This window comes from Pseudophryne corroboree, chromosome 2, assembly GCF_028390025.1.
Source record: "Pseudophryne corroboree isolate aPseCor3 chromosome 2, aPseCor3.hap2, whole genome shotgun sequence".
Classification (NCBI taxonomy): domain Eukaryota; kingdom Metazoa; phylum Chordata; class Amphibia; order Anura; family Myobatrachidae; genus Pseudophryne; species Pseudophryne corroboree.
The window spans coordinates 584748595-584774370 of NC_086445.1; positions in this window are offsets into that span (position 1 = coordinate 584748595).

Sequence of the window (25776 nt, forward strand, 5' to 3'; positions counted from 1 at the left end):
GCTACGGGTGACTTGGAGGATTCCAAGTCCCTTGATGTAGTCAGGGCCTTAAAAATGTATGTAGCCAGGACGGCTCGGGTTAGGAAAACAGAGGCACTGTTTGTCCTGTATGCAGCCAACAAAGTTGGCGCTCCTGCTTCTAAGCAGACTATTGCTCGCTGGATCTGTAACACGATTCAGCAGGCTCATTCTACAGCTGGATTGCCGTTACCAAATTCTGTAAAGGCCCATTCCACTAGGAAGGTGGGTTCTTCTTGGGTGGATGCCCGAGGTGTCTCGGCATTACAGCTTTGCCGAGCAGCTACTTGGTCGGGTTCAAACACTTTTGCAAAATTCTACAAGTTTGATACCCTGGCTGATGAGGACCTCATGTTTGCTCAATCGGTGCTGCAGAGTCATCCGTACTCTCCCGCCCGGTCTGGAGCTTTGGTATAATCCCCATGGTCCTTACGGAGTCCCCAGCATCCTCTAGGACGTAAGAGAAAATAAGATTTTAAACCTTCCGGTAAATCTTTTTCTCCTAGTCCGTAGAGGATGCTGGGCGCCCGTCCCAGTGCGGACTATTTCTGCAAGGCTTGTATATAGTTGTTGCTTACATAAGGGTTATGTTACAGTTGTGATCAGTCTCTGGCTGATGCTGTTTTGTTCATGCTGTTAACTGGTTTGGTTTATACCAGGTTGTACGGTGTGTATGGTGTGGGCTGGTATGTATCTCGCCCTTAGATTAACAAAAATCCTTTCCTCGTACTGTCCGTCTCCTCTGGGCACAGTTCTCTAACTGAGGTCTGGAGGAGGGGCCTAGAGGTAGGAGCCAGTTCACACCCATCTAAAGTCTTAGAGTGCCCATGTCTCCTGCGGAGTCCGTCTATACCCCCTGGTCCTTACGGAGTCCCCAGCATCCTCTACGGACTAGGAGAAAAAGATTTACCGGTAGGTTTAAAATCTTATTTTTCCGATCATTACTATTGCGTCATTGTTTTAAATGAGCAGATCTATTTACATTTATTTTAACTGGTAATGTACTGTACTGTGAGGGTAATTCGGACCTGATCGCTAGGATGCCTTTTTTGCAGCCCTGCAATCAGGTAGTCGCAACCTACAGGGTGAGGGGTATGGGTCATTAGGTCGACCACTATTGGTCGACATGCATTAGGGCGACATGGTCACTAGCTCGACATGGTAATTAGGTCGGCATGGAAAAAGGTTGACATGGTTTCTATTCCCAATCATAGGCCACGTGGATCGTAAAGTATGAAAAAGTTCACAAAATGGAAAATAATGTGAAACTCATGTCGACCTTGTTCATATCGACCTAATGACCATGTCGACCTAGTGACCATGTTGACCTAATGCATGTCGACCAATAGTGGTCAACCTAATTGTTGACCTAAGTGTGGTCGACCTAGAGACCGTAGCTCCAGGGGGAGGGTATATTTTGTGTGCAGGTGTGTATTCGCATTTGTAGCAGAGCTGCACAAACATCAGTTTGTGCAGTTTCTGCTCAGCCCAGGACTCACTCAGCGGATGCGATGACCAGGGCCAGAGCTGACGTCAGAAACCCTCCCTCCAAACAGCTGGTAGCTCCTACGTCTTCCCGGATACTCTTACAAAATGGTCAGTTGTCACGCACAAACTGCCTCTTCCTGTCAGTCACCTTGCGATCGCCCATGCAATAGCTTTTTTCGCACCATCCCGTCGCTATGCACTGATGTCCGGTGCAGTCGTCTGACGCGCCGGTGCATTGCGATGCTTAAGCATGCACAGTACCAACCTGATTGCCCGCTGTGCGAAAACGCACAGCAGCGATCAAGTCTGTGTGCAGAGGCATTACATAAAATTGGCATTTTCCTCTTGCCCATATAGACAGGGGCCCACCATGATTTATTTCAGTATTAGATAGCTCCAAGGGAGTAGCTACCATAGTTTAGCTATTATGAGGCCCAGAGCTGAGAGGGATCTCTCTACCCTGTCAGAGTTACATGTGTTATATACATGTTGTGCCAATTGGTGATACATAGGGGCCCTTACAAACTTGTACCTTGGGGCCTGCAGTATATCTAGTTATGTCCCTGAACCTGCTCATTGTAAAGATGCATAAAATACACTGGACGGCATTATAATGTGACATAATATTAACTGGGGCACTGTAATGTGGCACAATATGAAGTACAGGCACTATTATGTGGTATAACATGAACTGGGGACACTGTATGTCATAATGTGAATTGGGAATACTATGTGGTATAATGTGTACTGGCAGCCCTACAATGTGACATAACTTGAACTAGGGCACTACTTTGGTGGGGCTAAATTATGCAAATTCGTGTGCCTATGCCTGTGAATCAAGGCATTTTGCTGCAACGGGGGCAGTGCCTAGTGACATGAAGAAGTTAGCTGTAATATGGGTTTGCTTTACAGTATTGCAGAACTTTGCACACTGGAACACAGAGCACTGAGGAATTCAACCGCAGCAGGAAATTGTTAGCTTATACCCCAAAAATGAATAGGAAAGAAAATAGCCAATTATGATGCAACATCGGTCATCTTGGGTGAGTTTAAAATGAATGACGAGGTCGCAGTCTCTAGTGGTTGAAAGTAGAAAGTGTCAAGATAAAACAACAGCAGCTACATAGTTTATATGCTAGTCTATCCATAAACTGACATCTACCCATACAGCAGTCTGATTACATTTATGTTCCCTAAATTGTCCTTGTATCTAAGGTTATATTTTTATAAACGGTATACTTTACAAGATTCAACGGGGTACTTATTATCAGATAAATCTTTTCCAGCTAAAATTCTGGTACAATACTTACAGACATCAAGTTTAAATTAATGTCTAATGCTGATGACAACCTACAATCCTGAATAAGGTCCAAAATCCGTTGGCACTTTCTTTTGTTTGCACACTAAGTCCTCTTCATATTCTCATGTACATGCAGAGGAACTAAAATTGAATCAATATCTTTGACTAATACTTTCAAACTCCAGTTTTTGACACTGCAATCAGGAAGTACTGTAAAAAGGTGTGACCGTATCCAAAAAATAAGATTTTACTTACCGATAAATCTATTTCTCATAGTCCGTAGTGGATGCTGGGGACTCCGTCAGGACCATGGGGAATAGCGGCTCCGCAGGAGACAGGGCACAAAAGCAAGCTTTTAGGATCACATGGTGTGTACTGGCTCCTCCCCCCATGACCCTCCTCCAAGCCTCAGTTAGGTACTGTGCCCGGACGAGCGTACACAATAAGGAAGGATCTTGAATCCCGGGTAAGACTCATACCAGCCACACCAATCACACCGTACAACTTGTGATTTGAACCCAGTTAACAGTATGATAACAATGAAGTAGCCTCTAAAAAAGATGGCTCACAACAATAATAACCCGATTTTTTTTTTTTTTTTAACAATAACTATGTACAAGTAATGCAGACAATCCGCACTTGGGATGGGCGCCCAGCATCCACTACGGACTATGAGAAATAGATTTATCGGTAAGTAAAATCTTATTTTCTCTAACGTCCTAGTGGATGCTGTGGACTCCGTCAGGACCATGGGGATTATACCAAAGCTCCCAAACGGGCGGGAGAGTGCGGATGACTCTGCAGCACCGAATGAGAGAACTCCAGGTCCTCCTCAGCCAGGGTATCAAATTTGTAGAATTTAGCAAACGTGTTTGCCCCTGACCAAGTAGCTGCTCGGCAAAGTTGTAAAGCCGAGACCCATCGGGCAGCCGCCCAAGATGAGCCCACCTTCCTTGTGGAATGGGCATTTACATATTTTGGCTGTGGCAGGCCTGCCACAGAATGTGCAAGCTGAATTGTACTACAAATCCAACGAGCAATAGTCTGCTTAGAAGCAGGAGCACCCAGCTTTTTGGGTGCCTACAATATAAACAGCAAGTCAGACTTTCTGACTCCAGCCGTCCTGGAATTATATATATATATATATATATATATATATATATTTTTAGGGCCCTGACAACGTCTAGCAACTTGGAGTCCTCCAAGTCCCTAGTAGCCGCAGGCACCACAATAGGTTGTTTCAGGTGAAACGCTGACACCACCTTAGGAAGAAACTGGGGACGAGTCCGCAGTTCTGCCCTGTCCGAATGGAAAATCAAATATGGGCTTTTGTAAGACAAAGCCGCCAATTTTGACAATCGCCTGGCCGAGGCCAGGGCCAACAGCATGGTCACTTTCCATGTGAGATATTTCAAATCCACAGATTTGAGTGGTTCAAACCAATATGATTTGAGGAATCCCAACACTACGTTGAGATCCCACGGTGCCACTGGAGGCACACAAAGGCTGTATATGCAATACTCCCTTGACAAACGTCTGGACTTCAGGAACTGAAGCCAATTCTTTTTGGAAGAAAATCTATAGGGCCGAAACTTGAACCTTAATGGACCCCAATTTGAGGCTCATAGACACTCCTGTTTGCAGGAAGTGCAGAAATCGACCTAGTTGAAATTTTTTCGTGGGGCCTTCCTGACCTCACCCACGCAACATATTTTTACCACATGTGGTGATAACGTTGTGCGGTCACCTCCTTCCTGGCTTTGACCAGGGTAGGTATGACCTCTTCCGGAATGCCTTTTCCCTTAGGATCCGGCGTTCAAACCGCCATGCCGTCAAACGCAGTCGCGGTAAGTCTTGGAACAGACAAGGTCCCTGCTGGAGCAGGTCCTTTCTTAAAGGCCGATGCCACGGTTCCTCTTGGAACAGACATGGTACTTGCTGAAAGCAAATCCCTTCTTAGCTCCCGAGGCCATTAGTCCTCTGTGAGCATCTCTTGAAGTTCCGGTTACCAAGTCCCTCTTAGCCAATCCGGAGCCACGAGTATAGTTCTTACTCCTCTATGTCTTTTAATTCTCAATACCTTGGTTATGAGAAGCAGAGGAGGGAACACATACACCGACTGTTACACCCACGGTGTTACCAGGACGTCCACAGCTATCGCCTGAAGGTCTCGTGACCTGGCGCAATACCTGTCCCATTTTTTGTTCGGGCGGGACGCCATCATGTCCACCTTTGGTCTTTCCCAACGGTTCCCAATCATGCGGAAAACTTCCCGATGAAGTTCCCACTCTCCCGGGTGGAGGTCGTGCCTGCTGAGGAAGTCTGCTTCCCAGTCGTCCACTCCCGGAATGAACACTGCTGACAGTGCTATCACATGATTTTCCGCCTAGCGAAAAATCCTTGCAGTTTTGCCACTGCCCTCCTGCTTCTTGTGCCGCCCTTTCTGTTTACGTGGGCGACTGCCGTGATGTTATCCCACTGGATCAATACCGGCTGACCTTGAAGCAGAGGTCTTGCTAAGCTTAGAGCATTATAAATTTGCTCTTAGCTCCAGTATATTTATGTGGAGAGAATTCTCCAGACTTGATCACACTCCTTGTGTGACTGCTCCCCAGCCTCTCAGGCTGGCCTCCGTGGTCACGAGCATCCAATCCTGAATGCCGAATCTGCGGCCCTCTAGAAGATGAGCACTCTGTAATCACCACAGGAGAGACACCCTTGTCCTTGGATATAGGGTTATCCGCTGATGCATCTGAAGATGCGATCCGGACCATTTGTCCAGCAGATCCCACTGAAGAGTTCTTGCGTGAAATCTGCCGAATGGAAGCGCTTCGTAATAAGCCACCATTTTTTACCAGGACTCTTGTGCAATGATGCACTGACACTTTTCCTGGTTTTAGGAGGATCCCGATTAGCTCGGATAACTCCCTGGCTTTCTCCTCTGGGAGAAACACCTTTTCCTGGACTGTGTCCAAAATCATCCCTAGGACCAGCAGACGTGTCGTCGGAACAACTGCGGTTTTGGAATATTTAGAATCCACCCGTGCTGTCGTAGAACTACTTGAGATAGTGCTACTCCGACCTCCAACTGTTCTCTGGACCTTGTTCTTATCAGGAGGTCGTCCATTTTCTTTGAAGACGAATCCTCCTTTCGGTCATTACCTTGGTAAGGACCCCGGGGTGCCTTGGACAATCCAACGGCATCGTCTTGAAACTGATAGTGACAGTTCTGTACCACGAACTTGAGGTACCCTTGGTGAGAAAAGGCAAATTTTGGGACATGGAGGTAAGCATCCCTGATGTCCCGGGACACCATATAGTCCCCTTGTTCTTTGCTATCACTGCTCTGAGTGACTCTATCTGGATTTGAACCCTTGTAAGTGTTCAAATTTTTCAGATTTAGAATAGGTCTCACCTAGCCTTCAGTACCACCATATAGTGTGGAGTAATACCCCTTTCCTTGTTGTCGGAGGGGTAATTTTATTATCACCTGCTGGGAATACAGCTTGTGAATTGTTTTCAATACTGCCTCCCTGTCGGAGGGAGACATTGGTACAGCAGACTACAGGAACCTGCGAGGGGGGAAACCTCTCGACATTCCAATCTGTACCCCTTGGATACTACTTGTAGGATCCAGGGGTCCTGTACGGTCCCAGCGTCATGCTGAGAACTTGGTAGAAGCGGTGGAGGGCTTCTGTTCCTGGGAATGGGCTGCCTGCTGCAGTCTTCTTCCCTTTCCTCTATCCCTGGGCAGATATGACTCTTATAGGGACGAAAGGACTGAGGCTGAAAAGACGGTGTCTTTTTCTGCTGAGATGTGACTTAGGGTAAAAAACGGTGGATTTTCCAGCAGTTGCCCTGGCCACCAGGTCCCATGGACCGACCCCAAATAACTCCTCCCCTTTATACGGCCATACATCTTTGTGCCGTTTGGAATCTGCATCACCTGACCACTGTCGTGTCCATAAACATCTTCTTGCAGATATGGACATCGCATTTACTCTTGATGCCAGAGTGCAAATATCCCTCTGCGCATCTCGCATATATAGAAATGCATCCTTCAAATGCTCTATAGTCAATAAAATACTGTCCCTGTCAAAGGTATCAATATTTTTAGTCAGGGAATCCGACCAAGCCACCTCAGCTCTGCACATCCAGGCTGAGGCGATCGCTGGTCGCAGTATAACACCAGCATGTGTGTGTATACTTTTTAGGATATTTTTCAGCCTCCTATCAGCTGGCTCCTTAAGTACGGCCCTATCCGTAGATGGTACCGCCACTTGTTCTGATAAGCGTGTGAGCGCCTTATCCACCCTGAGGGGTGTTTCCCACCGCGCCTTAACTTCTGGCGGGAAAGGGTATACCGCCAATAATTTTCTATCGGGGGAAACCCACGCATCATCACACACTTCATTTAATTTATCTGATTCAGGAAAAACTACAGGTAGTTTTTTCACCTCACACATAATACCCTTTTTTGTGGTACTTGGAGTATCAGAAATATGTAACACCTCCTTCATTGCCCTTAACGTGTGGCCCTAAAAGAAAATACGTTTGTTTCTTCACCGTCGACACTGAAATCAGTGTCCGTGTCTGGGTCTGTGTCGACCGACTGAGGTAAATGGGCATTTTACAGCCCCTGACGGTGTTTGAGACGCCTGGACAGATACTAATTTGTTCGCCGGCCCTCTCATGTCGTCAACCGGCTTGCAGCGTGTTGACATTGTCACGTAATTTCCATAAATAAGCCATCCATTCCGGTGTCGACTCCCTAGAGAGTGACATCACCATTACAGGCAATTTGCTCCGCCTCCTCACCAATATTTTCCTCATACATGTCGACACACACGTACCGACATACAGCACACACATAGGGGATGCTCTGATAGAGGACAGGACCCACTAGCCCTTTGGGGAGACAGAGGGAGAGTTTGCCAGCACACACCAAAAGCGCTATAAATGTATATAAACAACCCTAGAAGGTGTTGTTTACTATATATGCGCTCTTAATATATAAATATCGCCAATTTATGCCCCCCTTCTCTTTGTTACCCTGTTTCTGTAGTGCAGTGCAGGGGAGAGTCCTGGGAGCCTTCCTCACCAGCGGAGCTGAGCAGGAAAATGGCGCTGAGTGCTGAGGAGAATAAGCTCCGCCCCTTTTCCGGCGGGCTTCTTCTCCCGGTTTTTAATAAACTGGCCTGGGTTAAAATACATACATATAGCCTTAATGGCTATATGTGATGTATTTATTTTGCCACTAAAGGTAATTATATTGCTGCCCAGGGCGCCCCCAGCAGCGCCCTGCACCCTCCGTGACTGAGTCAGTGAGCCGTGTGACAACAATGGCGCACAGCTGCAGTGCTGTGCGCTACCTTCATGAAGACTGTGGAGTCTTCTGCCGCCTGTTTTCCGGACCTCCGTTCTGCCGTCTCTTCAGCGTCTGTAAGGGGGATCGGCGGCGCGGCTCCGGGACGAACCCCAGGCTGACCTGTGTTCCGACTCCCTCTGGAGCTAAGTGTCCAGTAGCCTAAGACTCCAATCCATCCTGCACGCAGGTGAGTTGGAAATCTCTCCCCTAAGTCCCTCGATGCAGTGATCCTGTTGCCAGCAGGAATCACTGAGATTGAAACCTAAAAAAAAACTTTTCTAAACAGCTCTTTAGGAGAGCCACCTAGATTGCACCCTCTCGGACGGGCACAAAAACCTAACTGAGGCTTGGAGGAGGGTCATGGGGGGAGGAGCCAGTACACACCATGTGATCCTAAAAGCTTGCTTTTGTGCCCTGTCTCCTGCGGAGCCGCTATTCCCCATGGTCCTGACGGAGTCCCCAGCATCCACTAGGACGTTAGAGAAATAAAAGGGATAGTTCCCAAATTCCCAATATAGTGGAGAAAGCACACAATAGTGACCTTATAATATTCTCAGAATCCTCTCTTCATGGATATTCCTATGAGCATTTGAGCAACCTTCCTGGTTGTGGAAAGTGCCTGCATGGCACTTGTGTGCGGGGAGAGAGAGAAGTGACTGCCTCTGCAGTAACCTGTTTCCCCAGTCCAGCACACACTCTGATTGTGTGCTGTGCTGGGGAGAGAAGCAGCACACAATCATTATATGGGCCCGGTACAGCGGTCAGTGCCCCTGGTCACAGCTATTGAGGAGAGTCCCCACCACAAGGTCTTGGAGCTCCGACCTAGGTTCACAGGAGACCAATAGACAGGAGACCTCCCAACAGGGATCTTGAGAGCAGCTCTCGCTGAGGTGAGAAGTGCATGTGGGGTGGGGGTGGGGAGTACGGGGTACGCTGATGGCAGCTGTGTTTAGCAGTCTGCAGCTGTGCTGCTGTGCGTTAACCCCTGAAGACTGCAGCTATGTGCCAACAGGCTGTGAGTCAGCAGTGAAAATAAGCTGGGGGGACCCATGGTCAAACAGCAGAAGGGGCAGTGTAAGCCAATGGATGGGTCCGGTACTTGAGGCCGTGGCTTTGGTTTGGTTGCTAGATCCGGGTCCTAGTGGAAAGCAATGACAGTTGGAGAAGATGTCAGCCAGAGCCCTAAGGTCATTGGGGCTCCAAATTGGTAGAGTAGTGGTGAGTTAGGCCCTCTTAAATATGCTCTATAGTAAGAAAGGCAGCCTTGTCAGGCAGTCAAGCCACGCCTCACCTCCCTTTGGGCCATATGTACTAAGCCTGAAAAGTGATAAATATCACAGTGATAAAGTACCAGCCAATCGGCTCCTAACTGTCATTTTTCAAACACAGCCTGTAATATGGCAGTTAGGAGCCGATTGGCTGGTGCTTTATCACAGTGATATTTATCACTTTTCAGGCTTAGAACATCTCTCCCTTTATGTTATGTTCCAATTGAAATTCTCATGTCTTAAAATTAATATTCTAAAATCTATGGCAACAGAATCTCAGGTTATGGCTCACAACAGTTGCTGATAGTAAAATAAACTCCTGGTTGTGTGTACCTCTTTTTTTTTTTTTGCATCTCATCTAATGTTCTCATTAAGGGGGTAATTCCAAGTTGATCGCAGCAGGACATTTTTTAGCAGTTGGGCAAAACCATGTGCACTGCAGGGGGGGGGGCAGATATAACATGTGCAGAGAGAGATAGATTTGGGTGTGGTGAGTTCAATCTGCAATCTAAATTGCAGTGTAAAATAAAGCAGCCAGTATTTACCCTGCACAGAAACAAAATAACCCACCCAAATCTAACTCTCTCTGCAAATGTTATATCTGCCCCCCCTGCAGTGCACATGGTTTTGCCCAACTGCTAAAAAATTTCCTGCTGCGATCAACTTGGAATTACCCCCTAAGAGTTGATTCCTTTGACGATCTGCAAAATAATGTATTCACAGGTAGTTTTATCTTCAACATTGTATTATATTTTTATTTTTATTGTGCAATTATGTGTATCCTGGAGCATTATCTACTATCAAATTAGATAACTGGGACTCATTACACAACATATATATCTTGTACATTTCACATTTCCGTCCTTTAACTGTCTCTTAAGTGTTAGTAATATCACTTTTCTTTTCTAATGCATATCGAACTATTTTCAACATTTTTTTAAACCTGTATCAAGTTATATCTTAAAATTAATGAGTCACCATGTACCTGTAGAAACCACATTCTAACTCATTATTTAGCAAACTTGTCCCTCGGGCCTCACTCATGACCTGATAGAAAAGAAAAAATAGTTTTGAGTGGAATTAGAAGCGATATGTTAAAAATAAGAAAATGTCACTTATTATTTATTTGTATAGCACATCAATAACATCATCACTGTGTTACACTGAATTGCAGAGCCATAACTAGACATTTTTGTGCCCTGGGCAAGAAAAAATACTGGTAGGAACTTCAAACAATGCGCACTGAGGTACATGTACTAATGCACGGGGTGTGCTGCAAAATCTTAGGGGGTGTCCTCTCCCCTTCTATGGAATGCAAGAAATGGGGGATGCGCTCAGCCCCTTAGTGAGTTATATCTCTGTTTTATCAAGCGTTCAGACCTGTGCAATCGTCATATGTTCTGTGATGTAATGTACATATAGTATTTGCCATGAATATCTTAATGTCCACACATACATGGGTGAAATTACATACACAGTAAAGGGTGCACAGTGGGGAAAGTTCCCCAACTTTGATCTCTATAAATGTCCAACAGTAACATACGCAAATAGCGCTTTCAGTAACTGTCCTTCCTTGTGGTGATAGGACCTTTGGTTTCCATGCCTTATGAAGGGAAAAATGGCATCCTGTTTCGCTATTTTAAGAATGCAGGTGGTGTTTTTCCAAATAACAAATGTAATATCTTCAGCGCCAAGTTGGTTGCGGCCATTCTAGGTGTCTGCTGGGGGTGCCCAGGGATCTCCTTGTTGTAGGGGTTTTTGAGGTAGGCTAATGGAGTGTTAAGGGAGCTCCTGACCGACTGTCTCAGCGCGGGACTTGCTCATCTGGAGTTCCCTGTTGGGCGTCGTTCCTGGTGCTGGTGCCCGTGCCGTGCCCGTCACCACCTGTGGAGGGGATACCATCATCATTGCGTTGCACTGAATTGCAGAGCCATAACCAGACATTTTTGTGAACTGGGCAAGAAAAAGCATTGAGGCCCTTTCATTCCCTCATACTTTACAAACAGGAACATTAGGCGAGCCCTGGCGCCAAGTGACAGCACTTGCTACTGTATGATCCAACATGATATTGTTTGGTAAGTGTGTTAAAAAAGCAAGTAAAACACATTTTTTTGGGAGAAAAAATAGTCGGAAAAGTAGGGTGTCTCAAAGCCTGCCAAATACTCATTCACAGCAGTGATGATTTCCTCATTTAACGAGAATTTCTTCACACCATGCCAGATTTTTAAAATTGGAAACAGGAAGAAGTTGCATGTGGCCAAATCCAGAGAATTGGGTAGATTGGGAATCAATTTGAAGCTGCATAGCTAATAGGATATCGGCCCATACCTGACGAAACTGCTTGCAGACTAATGCACAGGCAAACAGGACTGAGGCTAAGATTAATTCAACAACTAACACCAACAATCAAAAAGGGGGGGGGTTACAGCTTTCACTTCTGTGCTGCCAGGTCAAATAAATAGTGCATCCATCCCAAACAAAATACACATCACCCATACAGGTAGCATCACTAGTTCTCATACGTCCTAGAGGATGCTGGGGTCCACTTCAGTACCATGGGGTATAGATGGTTCCGCAGGAGCCATGGGCACTTTAAGACTTTTCAAAGGGTGTGAACTGGCTTCTCCCTCTATGCCCCTCCTCCAGACCTCAGTTTAGAAAATGTGCCCAGTCAGACTGGATGCACTCCAGGGGAGCTCTACTGAGTTTCTCTGAAAAGACTTATGTTTGTTTTTTTATTTTCAGGGAGAACTGCTGGCAACAGTCTCCCTACTTCGTGGGACTTAGGGGGCAGAAGTAGGAACCAACTTCCTGAATAGTTTAATGGCTCTGCTTCTGGCTGACAGGACACCATTAGCTCCTGAAGGGTACTGAACGCTAGCTGCGGCTATGTGCTCACTCCCACAGCACGCCCTCACCCCCCTTGCAGAGCCAGAAGTCAGAAGACAGGTGAGTGTTAGAAGAAAGGATCTTCAATCAAAGTGACGGCTAAAGGTACCGTGCAGCTGGCGGGAGCGCAGCGCGCCATGTTGCCCACACATACACAGGCAGTGCAGGGTGCAGGGCGCGGGGAGGCGCCCTGGGCAGCATGAAACCTATTGAAACTGGCATAAATAAGGGGCATAAGTTGCTGAGGCACAGTCCTACCCTCGTCAGTATAAAAAATTACCTCATAAATGCTGAGGAGAAACACGCCATTGAGGGGGCGGGGCTTCCTCCTCAGTCAGCCAGTACACTGCTCAGCTCCATTTTCTCTCCTTCCAGGCTGCAGAGAAGAACGCTGGTCCTCCTCCACTGCTGAACAAGTATCAGGGTGCAAAACGGGGGGCCACAGTGAATTTGGTGCTATATAATTGTGTGATTAACATTATAAAAGCGCTGCATGTCAGTGGGCATTTTGTGTTCACAGACATTGTGTTACTGGCGCTGGGTTGTGAACTGGCAAATCCTATCTGTGTCCTTCTGACAGATTTTACTGTGGGTCTGTCCCCTATAAGTCCCGGAGTGTCTGTGGTGTGGATGTGCACGTGTGTGACATGTCTGAGGCAGGGAGCTCTTCCCCTGAGGGAGCCATTTTAGGGACACAGAGTTGTAATGTGGTGGCGCTGCCGGTACATCACAAGCCTGAATGGGTAAAAGAATTACGTTATAGTGTGAATCATATCAGTAAGAGATTGGATAAGTTTGAGTCTCATGCAGAGAGCTGGAGAAAATCAGTGGAAGATGTGATTTTTCATAGTATTTCCCTATAGATTGTAAGCTTGCGAGCAGGGCCTTCCTACCTCTGTCTGTCTGTCTGTCTTTGCCCAGTTTTGTTCTATAATTGTTGTTCTAATTGTAAAGCGCAACGGAATATGCTGCGCTATATAAGAAACTGCTAATAAATAATAAAAATAAATAAATAGTCCTGCTTTTTCATCCATAGGCGACCCCTCTGGGTCACATAAGAGACCATTTGCACAAATAGTACATACTGATACCGACACAGACTGATTCCTGTGTCGACGATAGTGATTCCATGGGGATAGATCCTAAATTGGCAAAAAGCATTCAATACATGATTGTTGCTATAAAGGAAGTTTTGGAAGTTACGGAAGCCCCTCCTGTACCTCAGGAGAAGGCTTATTTTTATAAAGAAAGGAAAATTAATGTAACTTTCCCTCCTTCTCATGAGCTAAATACCTTATTTGAGGGAGTTTGGGTAAACCCTGAAAAGAAATTTCAGATTCCCAAAAGGATTCAGGTTGCTTATCCTTTCCCAGCAGAGGACAGGAAAAGGTGGGAGTCACCCCACGTATTAGACAGTGCCCTGTCAAGGTTAACTAAAAAGGAGATTCTCCCTGCACCTGGGATGGCTTCACTGAAGGAGCCGGCAGACCGCAAGTTGGAGACTACGTTAAAATCTATTTATGTGGCCAATGGTACATTGCTCAGGCCCACCATTGCTTGCGCATGGTTGAGTAGGGCTATCGAAAAATGGTCAAATAACCTGTCATCGGAAATTGACACTATAGATAAAGACGAGATACTCCTAACGTTAGGTCATATCAAAGACGCTGTTGCATACATGCTAGAAGCCATGAAAGATATTGGACTCTTGGGTTCAAAAGCTGCTACCATGGCAGTATCAGCTCGGAGGGTGTTGTGGATTCCCCAGTGGAATGCTGATGCAGATTCCAAAAGAAGTATGGGGGCTCTCCCGTATAAAGGTGAGGCCTTGTTTGGAGATGGGCTGGATGCGTTAGTCTCTTCGGCTACCGCAGGTAAGTCGACATTCTTGCCTTATGCTCCTGCACCGGCGAAAAAGACACATCACTCTCACAAGTAGTCCTTTCGGCCCAACAAATACAAAAAGGACAAAGGTTCCCCCTTCTTTGCAGGAAGAGAAAGGGGAAAAGGAAAAAAAAAACGCAGCGTCTCCAGGATCGCAGGAGCAGAAATTAACCCCTGCTTCTGCCAAATCTGCAGCATGACACTGGGGCTCTCTTGCGGGAGTCCACTTGGGTGGGAGCACGTCTGAAACTTTTCAGTCAGATCTGGCTTAAATCTGGCCTGGACCCATGGGTCTTACAAATAGTGTCCCATGGATACAAACTGGAGTTTGAAGACGTCCCCCCATCCCGATTTTTCAAATCGACCTTGCCAGCTTCTCTTCCAGACAGAGAAGTAGTAACAGCTGCAATTCAAAAATTATGTCAGGATCAAGTAATTGTCCTGGTACCCTTGTCACAGCAAGGAGAAGGTTTTTATTCAAGCCGTTTCGTAGTGCAGAAGCCGGATGGCTCAGTCAGACCAATTTTAAAACTAAAAGATCTGAATCTCTACCTCAAAAGGTTTAAGTTCAAGATGGAATCTCTGAGGGCAGTGATTTCCAGTCTGGAGAAAGGGGACTTCATGGTGTCAGTAGACATAAAAGATGCTTATTTGTATGTTCCCATTTATCCTCTTCACCAAGCTTATCTGAGATTCGCAGTACAGGAATGCCATTACCAGTTCCAGACATTGCTGTTCGGGCTTTCCACGGCACCCAGGGTATTCACCAAGGTGATGGCAGAGATGATGGTCCTCCTTCGACAACAAGGAGTCAATATAATTCCTTACCTAGACGATCTTCTGATAAAAGCGAGATCCAGGGAATGGTTGATGCAGAACATTGCACTCTCCCTGTCAGTACTCCAACAACACAGTTGGATCATGAATTTTCCAAAGTCACAATTGGAACCGACGACAAGATTGTCTTTTCTGGGAATGATACTGGACACAGAAGTACAGAGAGTATTTCTCCCAGTAGAAAATGCTCTGGAAATCCAGAGAATGGTCAAACAGATTTTGAAACCAACAAGAGTGTCAATACATCAATGCATTCGGTTGTTGGGGAAGATGGTGGCGGCATACGAGGCCATACAGTTTGGCCGATTCCATGCCAGAGTATTCCAGTGGGACCTGTTGGACAAGTGGTCCGAATCCCACCTACACATGCACCGGAAGATAATCCTGTCCTCCAAAGCCAGGATTTCGCTCCTGTGGTGGTTACACAGTTCTCACCTACTAGAGGGACGCAGGTCCAGGATTCAGGACTAGGTCCTAGCAACCACGGATGCAAGTCTCCGAGACTGGGGAGCAGTCACACAGGGGGAAAGCTTCCAAGGAAAATGGTCAAGTCAGGAAACCTGCCTTCACATAAATGTTCTGGAATTGGGAGCCATTTACAACGGCCTTCTACAAGCGGTACATCTTCTTCAAGATTAACTCGTGCAGATCCTGTCCAACAATGTAACAGCAGTCGCGTACATAAACCGTCAAGGCGGAACGAAAAGCAGAGCGGCAATGGCAGAGGTGACAAAGATCCTCCTCTGGGCAGAAAGGCATGCAAGAGCTCTGTCAGCAATTTTCATTCCGGGAGTGGACAACTGGGAAGCAGACTTCCTCAGCAGACACGATCTCCATCCAGCAGAATGGGACCTCCACCAAGAAGTTGTCGCAGAGGTGACAATTCTTTGGGGAGTTCCTCAAGTAGATATGATTGCATCTCATCTCAACAAGAAGCTTCAGAGATATTGTTCCAGGTTGAGAGACCCTCAAGCAATAGCAGTGGATGCACTAGTGACCCAGTGGGTGTTTCGGTCGGTGTATGTCTTCCTTCCACTTCCGCTGATTCCAAAAGTTCTCAAAATCATAAGAAGAACAAGGGTTCGAGCAATCCTCATTGCCCCAAACTGGCCAAGGAGGGCTTGGTATCTAGATCTTCAGCAGTTGCTCATAGAAGATCCTCGGCCTCTTCCTCCTCGCGAGGACCTGCTGCAGCAGGGGCTGTGTGTGTATCAAGACTTACCGCGGCTACGTTTGACGGCATGGCTGTTGAGCGCCGGATCCTAGCCCGAAAGTGTATTCCCAAAGAAGTCATCCCCACTCTTATTCAGGCCAGGAAAGGAGTAACGTCTAAACATTACCACCGTATTTGGAGAAAATATGTGTCTTGGTGTGAATCCAAGAAGGCTCCTACGGAGGAGTTTCAGTTGTGACGTTTTCTCCATTTTCTGCAGGCTGGTGTGGATGCGGGCCTAAGATTGGGTTCAATCAAGGTCCAGATTTCGGCCTTATCAGTTTTCTTTCAAAAACAATTGGCTTCCCTTCCAGAAGTTCAGACATTCGTGAAAGGGGTGCTGCACATCCAGCATCCATTTGTGCCTACAGTGGCACCATGGGACCTTAATGTGGTGTTGCAGTTCCTTCAATCAGATTCGTTTGAACCTCTACAGGAGATAGAGAAGTTTCTCACTTGGAAAGTGGTGATGCTTTTGGCCTTGGCATCCGCAAGGCGGGTGTCTGATTTAGGGGCTTTGTCTCACAAGAGCCCTTACCTGATCTTCCATGTAGATAGGGCAGAGTTGAGAACTCGCCAACAATTTCTTCCAAAGATGGTTTCGTCTTTTCATATGAACCAACCTACTGTGGTGCCAGTGGCTACTGACACTTTCACTGAGTCAAAGTCTCTGGACGTGGTCAGAGCTTTGAAAATTTATGTCGCTAGAACAGCTCAGATAAGGAAAACAGAGGCTCTGTTTGTCCTGTATGCTCCCAACAAGATTGGGTGTCCTACTTCTAAGCAGACAATTGCGCGTTGGATCTGAGGGACGATTCAGCACGCTCATTCCACGGCAGGATTGCCGATACCAAAGTCGGTAAATGCCCACTCTACTAGAAAGGTGGGCTCATCCTGGGCGGCTGCCCGGGGAGTCTCAGCATTACAACTTTGCCGAGCAGCTACTTGGTCAGGGTCGAACACCTTTGCAAAATTCTACATGTTTGACACCTTGGCCGATGAGGACCTCAAGTTTGGTCAATCGGTGCTGCAGGGTCATCCGCGCTCTCCCGCCCATACTGGAGCTTTGGTATAGCCCCATGGTACTGAAGTGGACCCCAGCATCCTCTAGGACGTATGAGAAAACAGGATTTTAATACCTACCAGTAAATCCTTTTCTCCTAGTCCGTTGAGGATGCTGGGTGCCCGACCCAGTGCGTATTCTTCCTGCAGTTGTTAGTTTATAGTTACACAAGTGTTGTGTTACGTTATTTTCAGCATGTTGCTGCAAATGGTTCATGCCTGTTGGCGTGTGTTATGTTGAATGCCATGTTGTGCGGCATGGTTGAGGTGTGAGCTGGTATGAATCTCACCGTTAATTTAAAAAGTAAATCCTTTCCTCGAAATGTCCGTCTCCCTGGGCACAGTTCCTATACTGAGGTCTGGAGGAGAGGCATAGAGGGAGGAGCCAGTTCACACCCTTTGAAAAGTCTAAAAGTGCCCATGGCTCCTGCGGAACCGTCTATACCCCATGGTACTGAAGTGGGCCCCAGCATCCTCTACGGACTAGGAGAAAAGGATTTACTGGTAGGTATTAAAATCCTGTTATTTCTTACATATGAGCTTGACCCTGGCTAGTGACAAAATGGACAGTTTACTGTGCTTTACTATCACTGCAAGGTTCCCAAAACATAACCGCAGTACGCCATAAGTACAAACCACTCAACTACTAAGCCCCAAAGCCTCCACCAAACATCTAAACAACTGCTCAATAAAAATATCCAGCCCCTCGTCAGTTAGATGAAGGTCATCAGGATAATATAAGCGACTATACTGATAGTGAAGGAGAGGGTGCCACACCACTAAACTGTGAGGAAGTGTATTGTTAATAGTGATGTGCACTGGAAATTTTTCGGGTTTTGTGTTTTGGTTTTGTGTTCGGTTCCGCGGCCGTGTTTTGGGTTCGGACGCGTTTTGGCAAAACCTCACCGGAAATTTTTTGTCGGATTCGGGTGTGTTTTGGATTCGGGTGTTTTTTTCAAAAAACACTAAAAAACAGCTTAAATCATAGAATTTGGGGGTCATTTTGATCCCATAGTATTATTAACCTCAATAACCATAATTTCCACTAATTTTCAGTCTATTCTGAACACCTCACACCTCACAATATTATTTTTAGTCCTAAAATTTGCACCGAGGTCGCTGGATGGCTAAGCTAAACGACACAAGTGGCCGACACAAACACCTGGCCCATCTAGGAGTGGCACTGCAGTGTCAGGCAGGATGGCACTTGAAAAAAATAGTCCCCAAACAGCACATGATGCAAAGAAAAAAAGAGGCGCAATGAGGTAGCTGTGTGACTAAGCTAAGCGACCCTAGTGGCCGACACAAACACCTGGCCCATCTAGGAGTGGCACTGCAGTGTCAGACAGGATGGCACTTGAAAAAAATAGTCCCCAAACAGCACATGATGCAAAGAAAAAAAGAGGCGCAATGAGGTAGCTGTGTGACTAAGCTAAGCGACCCTAGTGGCCGACACAAACACCTGGCCCATCTAGGAGTGGCACTGCAGTGTCAGACAGGATGGCACTTGAAAAAAATAGTCCCCAAACAGCACATGATGCAAAGAAAAAAAGAGGCGCAATGAGGTAGCTGTGTGACTAAGCTAAGCGACCCTAGTGGCCGACACAAACACCTGGCCCATCTAGGAGTGGCACTGCAGTGTCAGACAGGATGGCACTTGAAAAAAATAGTCCCCAAACAGCACATGATGCAAAGAAAAAAAGAGGCGCAATGAGGTAGCTGTGTGACTAAGCTAAGCGACCCTAGTGGCCGACACAAACACCTGGCCCATCTAGGAGTGGCACTGCAGTGTCAGGCAGGATGGCACTTGAAAAAAATAGTCCCCAAACAGCACATGATGCAAAGAAAAAAGAGGCGCAATGAGGTAGCTGTGTGACTAAGCTAAGCGACCCTAGTGGCCGACACAAACACCTGGCCCATCTAGGAGTGGCACTGCAGTGTCAGACAGGATGGCACTTGAAAAAAATAGTCCCCAAACAGCACATGATGCAAAGAAAAAAAGAGGCGCAATGAGGTAGCTGTGTGACTAAGCTAAGCGACCCAAGTGGCCGACACAAACACCTGGCCCATCTAGGAGTGGCACTGCAGTGTCAGACAGGATGGCACTTGAAAAAAATAGTCCCCAAACAGCACATGATGCAAAGAAAAAAAGAGGTGCAATGAGGTAGCTGTGTGACTAAGCTCAGCGACCCAAGTGGCCGACACAAACACCTGGCCCATCTAGGAGTGACACTGCAGTGTCAGGCAGGATGGCCCTTCAAAAAAATACTCCCCAAACAGCACATGATGCAAAGAAAAAAAGAGGCGCAATGAGGTAGCTGTGTGACTAAGCTCAGCGACCCAAGTGGCCGACACAAACACCTGGCCCATCTAGGAGTGGCACTGCAGTGTCAGACAGGATGGCACTTGAAAAAAATAGTCCCCAAACAGCACATGATGCAAAGAAAAATGAAAGAAAAAAGAGGTGCAAGATGGAGTTGTCCTTGGGCCCTCCCACCCACCCTTATGTTGTATAAACAGGACATGCACACTTTAACGAACCCATTATTTCAGCGACAGGGTCTGCCACACGACTGTGACTGAAATGACTGGTTGGTTTGGGCCCCCACCAAAAAAGAAGCAATCAATCTCTCCTTGCACAAACTGGCTCTACAGAGGCAAGATGTCCACCTCATCATCATCGTCCGATTCATCACCCCTTTCACTGTGTACATCCCCCTCCTCACAGATTATTAATTCGTCCCCACTGGAGTCCACCATCTCAGGTCCCCGTGTACTTTCTGGAGGCAATTGCTGCTGGTGAATGTCTCCACGGAGGAATTGATTATAATTCATTTTAATGAACATTATCTTTTCCACATTTTCTGGAAGTAACCTCGTACGCCGATTGCTGACAAGGTGAGCGGCTGCACTAAACACTCTTTCGGAGTACACACTGGAGGGAGGGCAACTTAGGTAGAATAAAGCCAGTTTGTGCAAGGGCCTCCAAATTGCCTCTTTTTCCTGCCAGTATACGTACGGACTGTCTGACGTGCCTACTTGGATGCGGTCACTCATATAATCCTCCACCATTCTTTCAATGGTGAGAGAACCATATGCAGTGACAGTAGACGACATGTCAGTAATCGTTGGCAGGTCCTTCAGTCCGGACCAGATGTCAGCACACGCTCCAGACTGCCATGCATCACCGCCAGCGGGTGGGCTCGGAATTCTTAGCCTTTTCCTCGCACCCCCAGTTGCGGGAGAATGTGAAGGAGGAGCTGTTGACGGGTCACGTTCCGCTTGACTTGACAATTTTCTCACCAGCAGGTCTTTGAACCCCTGCAGACTTGTGTCTGCCGGAAAGAGAGATACAACGTAGGTTTTAAATCTAGGATCGAGCACAGTGGCCAAAATGTAGTGCTCTGATTTCAACAGATTGACCACCCGTGAATCCTGGTTAAGCGAATGAAGGGCTCCATCCACAAGTCCCACATGCCTAGCGGAATCGCTCTGTTTTAACTCCTCCTTCAATGTCTCCAGCTTCTTCTGCAAAAGCCTGATGAGGGGAATGACCTGACTCAGGCTGGCAGTGTCTGAACTGACTTCACGTGTGGCAAGTTCAAAGGGTTGCAGAACCTTGCACAACGTTGAAATCATTCTCCACTGCGCTTGAGACAGGTGCATTCCACCTCCTTTGCCTATATCGTGGCCAGATGTATAGGCTTGAATGGCCTTTTGCTGCTCCTCCATCCTCTGAAGCATATAGTGGGTTGAATTCCACCTCGTTACCACCTCTTGCTTCAGATGATGGCAGGGCAGGTTCAGGTATTTTTGGTGGTGCTCCAGTCTTCTGTACGCAGTGCCTGAACGCCGAAAGTGGCCCGCAATTCTTCGGGCCACCGACAGCATCTCTTGCACGCCCCTGTCGTTTTTTAAATAATTCTGCACCACCAAATTCAAGGTATGTGCAAAACATGGGACGTGCTGGAATTTGCCCAGATGTAATGCACGCACAATATTGCTGGCGTTGTCCGATGTCACAAATCCCCAGGAGAGTCCAATTGGGGTAAGCCATTCTGCGATGATCTTCCTCAGTTGCCGTAAGAGGTTTTCAGCTGTGTGCGTATTCTGGAAAGCGGTGATACAAAGCGTAGCCTGCCTAGGAACGAGTTGGCGTTTGCGAGATGCTGCTACTGGTGCCGCCGCTGCTGTTCTTGCTGCAGGAGGCAATACATCTACCCAGTGGGCTGTCACAGTCATATAGTCCTGAGTCTGCCCTGCTCCACGTGTCCACATGTCCGTGGTTAAGTGGACATTGGGTACAACTGCATTTTTTAGGACACTGGTGAGTCTTTTTCTGAGGTCTGTGTACATTTTCGGTATCGCCTGCCTAGAGAAATGGAACCTAGATGGTATTTGGCACCGGGGACACAGTACCTCAATCAAGTTTCTAGTTGGCTCTGAATTAACGATGGATACCGGAACCACGTTTCTCACCGCCCAGGCTGCCAAGGCCTCAGTTATCCGCTTTGCAGCAGGATGACTGCTGTGATATTTCATCTTCCTCGCAAAGGACTGTTGGACAGTCAATTGCTTACTGGAAGTAGTACAAGTGGTCTTCCAACTTCCCCTCTGGGATGACGATCGACTCCCAGCAGCAACAACAGCAGCGCCAGCAGCAGTAGGCGTTACACTCAAGGATGCATCGGAGGAATCCCAGGCAGGAGAGGACTCGTCAGACTTGCCAGTGACATGGCCTGCAGGATTATTGGCTTTCCTGGGTAAGGAGGAAATTGACACTAAGGGAGTTGGTGGTGTGGTTTGCAGGAGCTTGGTTACAAGAGGAAGGGATTTAGTGGTCAGTGGACTGCTTCCGCTTTCACCCAAAGTTTTTGAACTTGTCACTGACTTATGATGAATGCGCTGAAAGTGACGTATAAGGGAGGATGTTCCGAGGTGGTTAACGTCCTTACCCCTACTTATTACAGCTTGACAAAGGCAACACACGGCTTGACACCTGTTGTCCGCATTTGTGTTTAAATAATTCCACACCGAAGAGCTGATTTTTTTTGTATTTTGACCAGGCATGTCAAGGGCCATATTCCTCCCACGGACAACAGGTGTCTCCCCGGGTGCCTGACTTAAACAAACCACCTCACCATCAGAATCCTCCTTGTCAATTTCCTCCCCAGCGCCAGCAACACCCATATCCTCATCCTGGTGTACTTCAACAGTGACATCGTCAATTTGACTATCAGGAACTGGACTGCGGGTGCTCCTTCCAGAACTTGCAGGGGGCGTGCAAATGGTGGAAGGCGCAAGCTCTTCCCGTCCAGTGTCGGGAAGGTCAGGCATCGCAACCGACACAATTGGACTCTGCTTGGGGATTTGTGAGTTTGAAGAACGCACAGTTCTTTGCTGTGCTTTTGCCAGCTTAAGTCTTTTCTTTTTTCTAGCGAGAGGATGAGTGCTTCCATCCTCATGTGAAGCTGAACCACTAGCCATGAACATAGGCCAGGGCCTCAGCCGTTCCTTGCCACTCCGTGTCGTAAATGGCATATTGGCAAGTTTACGCTTCTCCTCAGATGCTTTTAATTTTGATTTTTGAGGCATTTTACTGATCTTTTGTGTTTTGGATTTTACATGCTCTGTACTATGACATTGGGCATCGGCCTTGGCAGACGACGTTGATGGCATTTCATCGTCTCGGCCATGACTAGTGGCAGCAGCTTCAGCACGAGGTGGAAGTGGATCTTGATCTTTCCCTATTTTTTTAACCTCCACATTTTTGTTCTCCATATTTTAATGCGCACAACTAAAAGCCACCACAGGTATACAATGTAGATGGATGGATAGTATACTTTATGGATGACGAGTGACGACACAGAGGTAGGTACAGCAGTGGCCTACCGTACTGCTATATACAGTATAATGGACCTGCTGGACACTGTCAGCAGACTGCTAAACTACTAGTATAAAAAAAAAGCCACCACAGGTATACAATGTAGATGGATGGATAGTATACTTTATGGATGACGAGTGACGACACAGAGGTAGGTACAGCAGTGGCCTACCGTACTGCTATATACAGTATAATGGACCTGGTGGACACTGTTAGCAGACTGCTAAACTACTAGTATAAAAAAAAAAGCCACCACAGGTATACAATGTAGATGGATGGATAGTATACTTTATGGATGATGAGTGACGACACAGAGGTAGGTACAGCAGTGGCCTACCGTACTGCTATATACAGTATAATGGACCTGGTGGACACTGTCAGCAGACTGCTAAACTACTAGTATAAAAAAAAGCCACCACAGGTATACAATGTAGATGGATGGATAGTATACTTTATAGATGACGAGTGACGACACAGAGGTAGGTACAGCAGTGGCCTACCGTACTGCTATATACAGTATAATGGACCTGGTGGACACTGTCAGCAGACTGCTAAACTACTAGTATAAAAAAAAGCCACCACAGGTATACAATGTAGATGGATGGATAGTATACTTTATGGATGACGAGTGACGACACAGAGGTAGGTACAGCAGTGGCCTACCGTACTGCTATATACAGTATAATGGACCTGGTGGACACTGTCAGCAGACTGCTAAACTACTAGTATAAAAAAAAAAGCCACCACAGGTATACAATGTAGATGGATGGATAGTATACTTTATGGATGACGAGTGACGACACAGAGGTAGGTACAGCAGTGGCCTACCGTACTGCTATATACAGTATAATGGACCTGGTGGACACTGTCAGCAGACTGCTAAACTACTAGTATAAAAAAAAAAGCCACCACAGGTATACAATGTAGATGGATGGATAGTATACTTTATGGATGATGAGTGACAACACAGAGGTAGGTACAGCAGTGGCCTACCGTACTGCTATATACAGTATAATGGACCTGGTGGACACTGTCAGCAGACTGCTAAACTACTAGTATAAAAAAAAAAGCCACCACAGGTATACAATGTAGATGGATGGATAGTATACTTTATGGATGACAAGTGACGACACAGAGGTAGGTACAGCAGTGGCCTACCGTACTGCTATATACAGTATAATGGACCTGGTGGACACTGTCAGCAGACTGCTAAACTACTAGTATAAAAAAAAAGCCACCACAGGTATACAATGTAGATGGATTGATAGTATACTTTATGGATGACGAGTGACGACACAGAGGTAGGTACAGCAGTGGCCTACCGTACTGCTATATACAGTATAATGGACCTGGTGGACACTGTCAGCAGACTGCTAAACTACTAGTATAAAAAAAAGCCACCACAGGTATACAATGTAGATGGATGGATAGTATACTATTACTTTATGGATGACGAGTGACGACACAGAGGTAGGTACAGCAGTGGCCTACCGTACTGCTATATACAGTATAATGGACCTGGTGGACACTGTCAGCAGACTGCTAAACTACTAGTATAAAAAAAAAAGCCACCACAGGTATACAATGTAGATGGATTGATAGTATACTTTATGGATGACGAGTGACGACACAGAGGTAGGTACAGCAGTGGCCTACCGTACTGCTATATACAGTATAATGGACCTGGTGGACACTGTCAGCAGACTGCTAAACTACTAGTATAAAAAAAAAAGCCACCACAGGTATACAATGTAGATGGATGGATAGTATACTTTATGGATGACAAGTGACGACACAGAGGTAGGTACAGCAGTGGCCTACCGTACTGCTATATACAGTATAATGGACCTGGTGGACACTGTCAGCAGACTGCTAAACTACTAGTATAAAAAAAAAGCCACCACAGGTATACAATGTAGATGGATGGATAGTATACTTTATGGATGACGAGTGACGACACAGAGGTAGGTACAGCAGTGGCCTACCGTACTGCTATATACAGTATAATGGACCTGGTGGACACTGTCAGCAAACTGCTAAACTACTAGTATAAAAAAAAAAGCCACAGGAGTGTTTTTCAGGCAGACAAACGTATACTGGTGGTCACTGTCAGCAAAACTCTGCACTGTACTCCTGCTATAGCTGCTCCCCAGTCCCCACAATTAAGCAGTGTGAGCACTCAGAACAGATATATCATGCAGCACACTGAGCACAGATATGGTATGGAACGTTTTTTTCAGGCAGAGAAGAGAACGGATAAAAAACTGGTGGTCACTATCAGCAAAACTCTGCATTGTACTCCTCCTAACAGCTGCTCCCCAATCCTCCCCACAATAGTAAAATAAACAAGCAAAGCAAAGCAATCAGATCAACTGTAGTGTCTCGTATAAACGGAGAGGACGCCAGCCACGTCCTCTCCCTATCAATCTCAATGCACGTGTGAAAATGGCGGCGATGCGCGGCTGCTTATAGAATCCGAATCTCGTGAGAATCCGACAGCGGGATGATGACGTTCGGGCGCGCTCGGGTTAGCCGAGCAAGGCGGGAGGATCCGAGCCTGCTCGG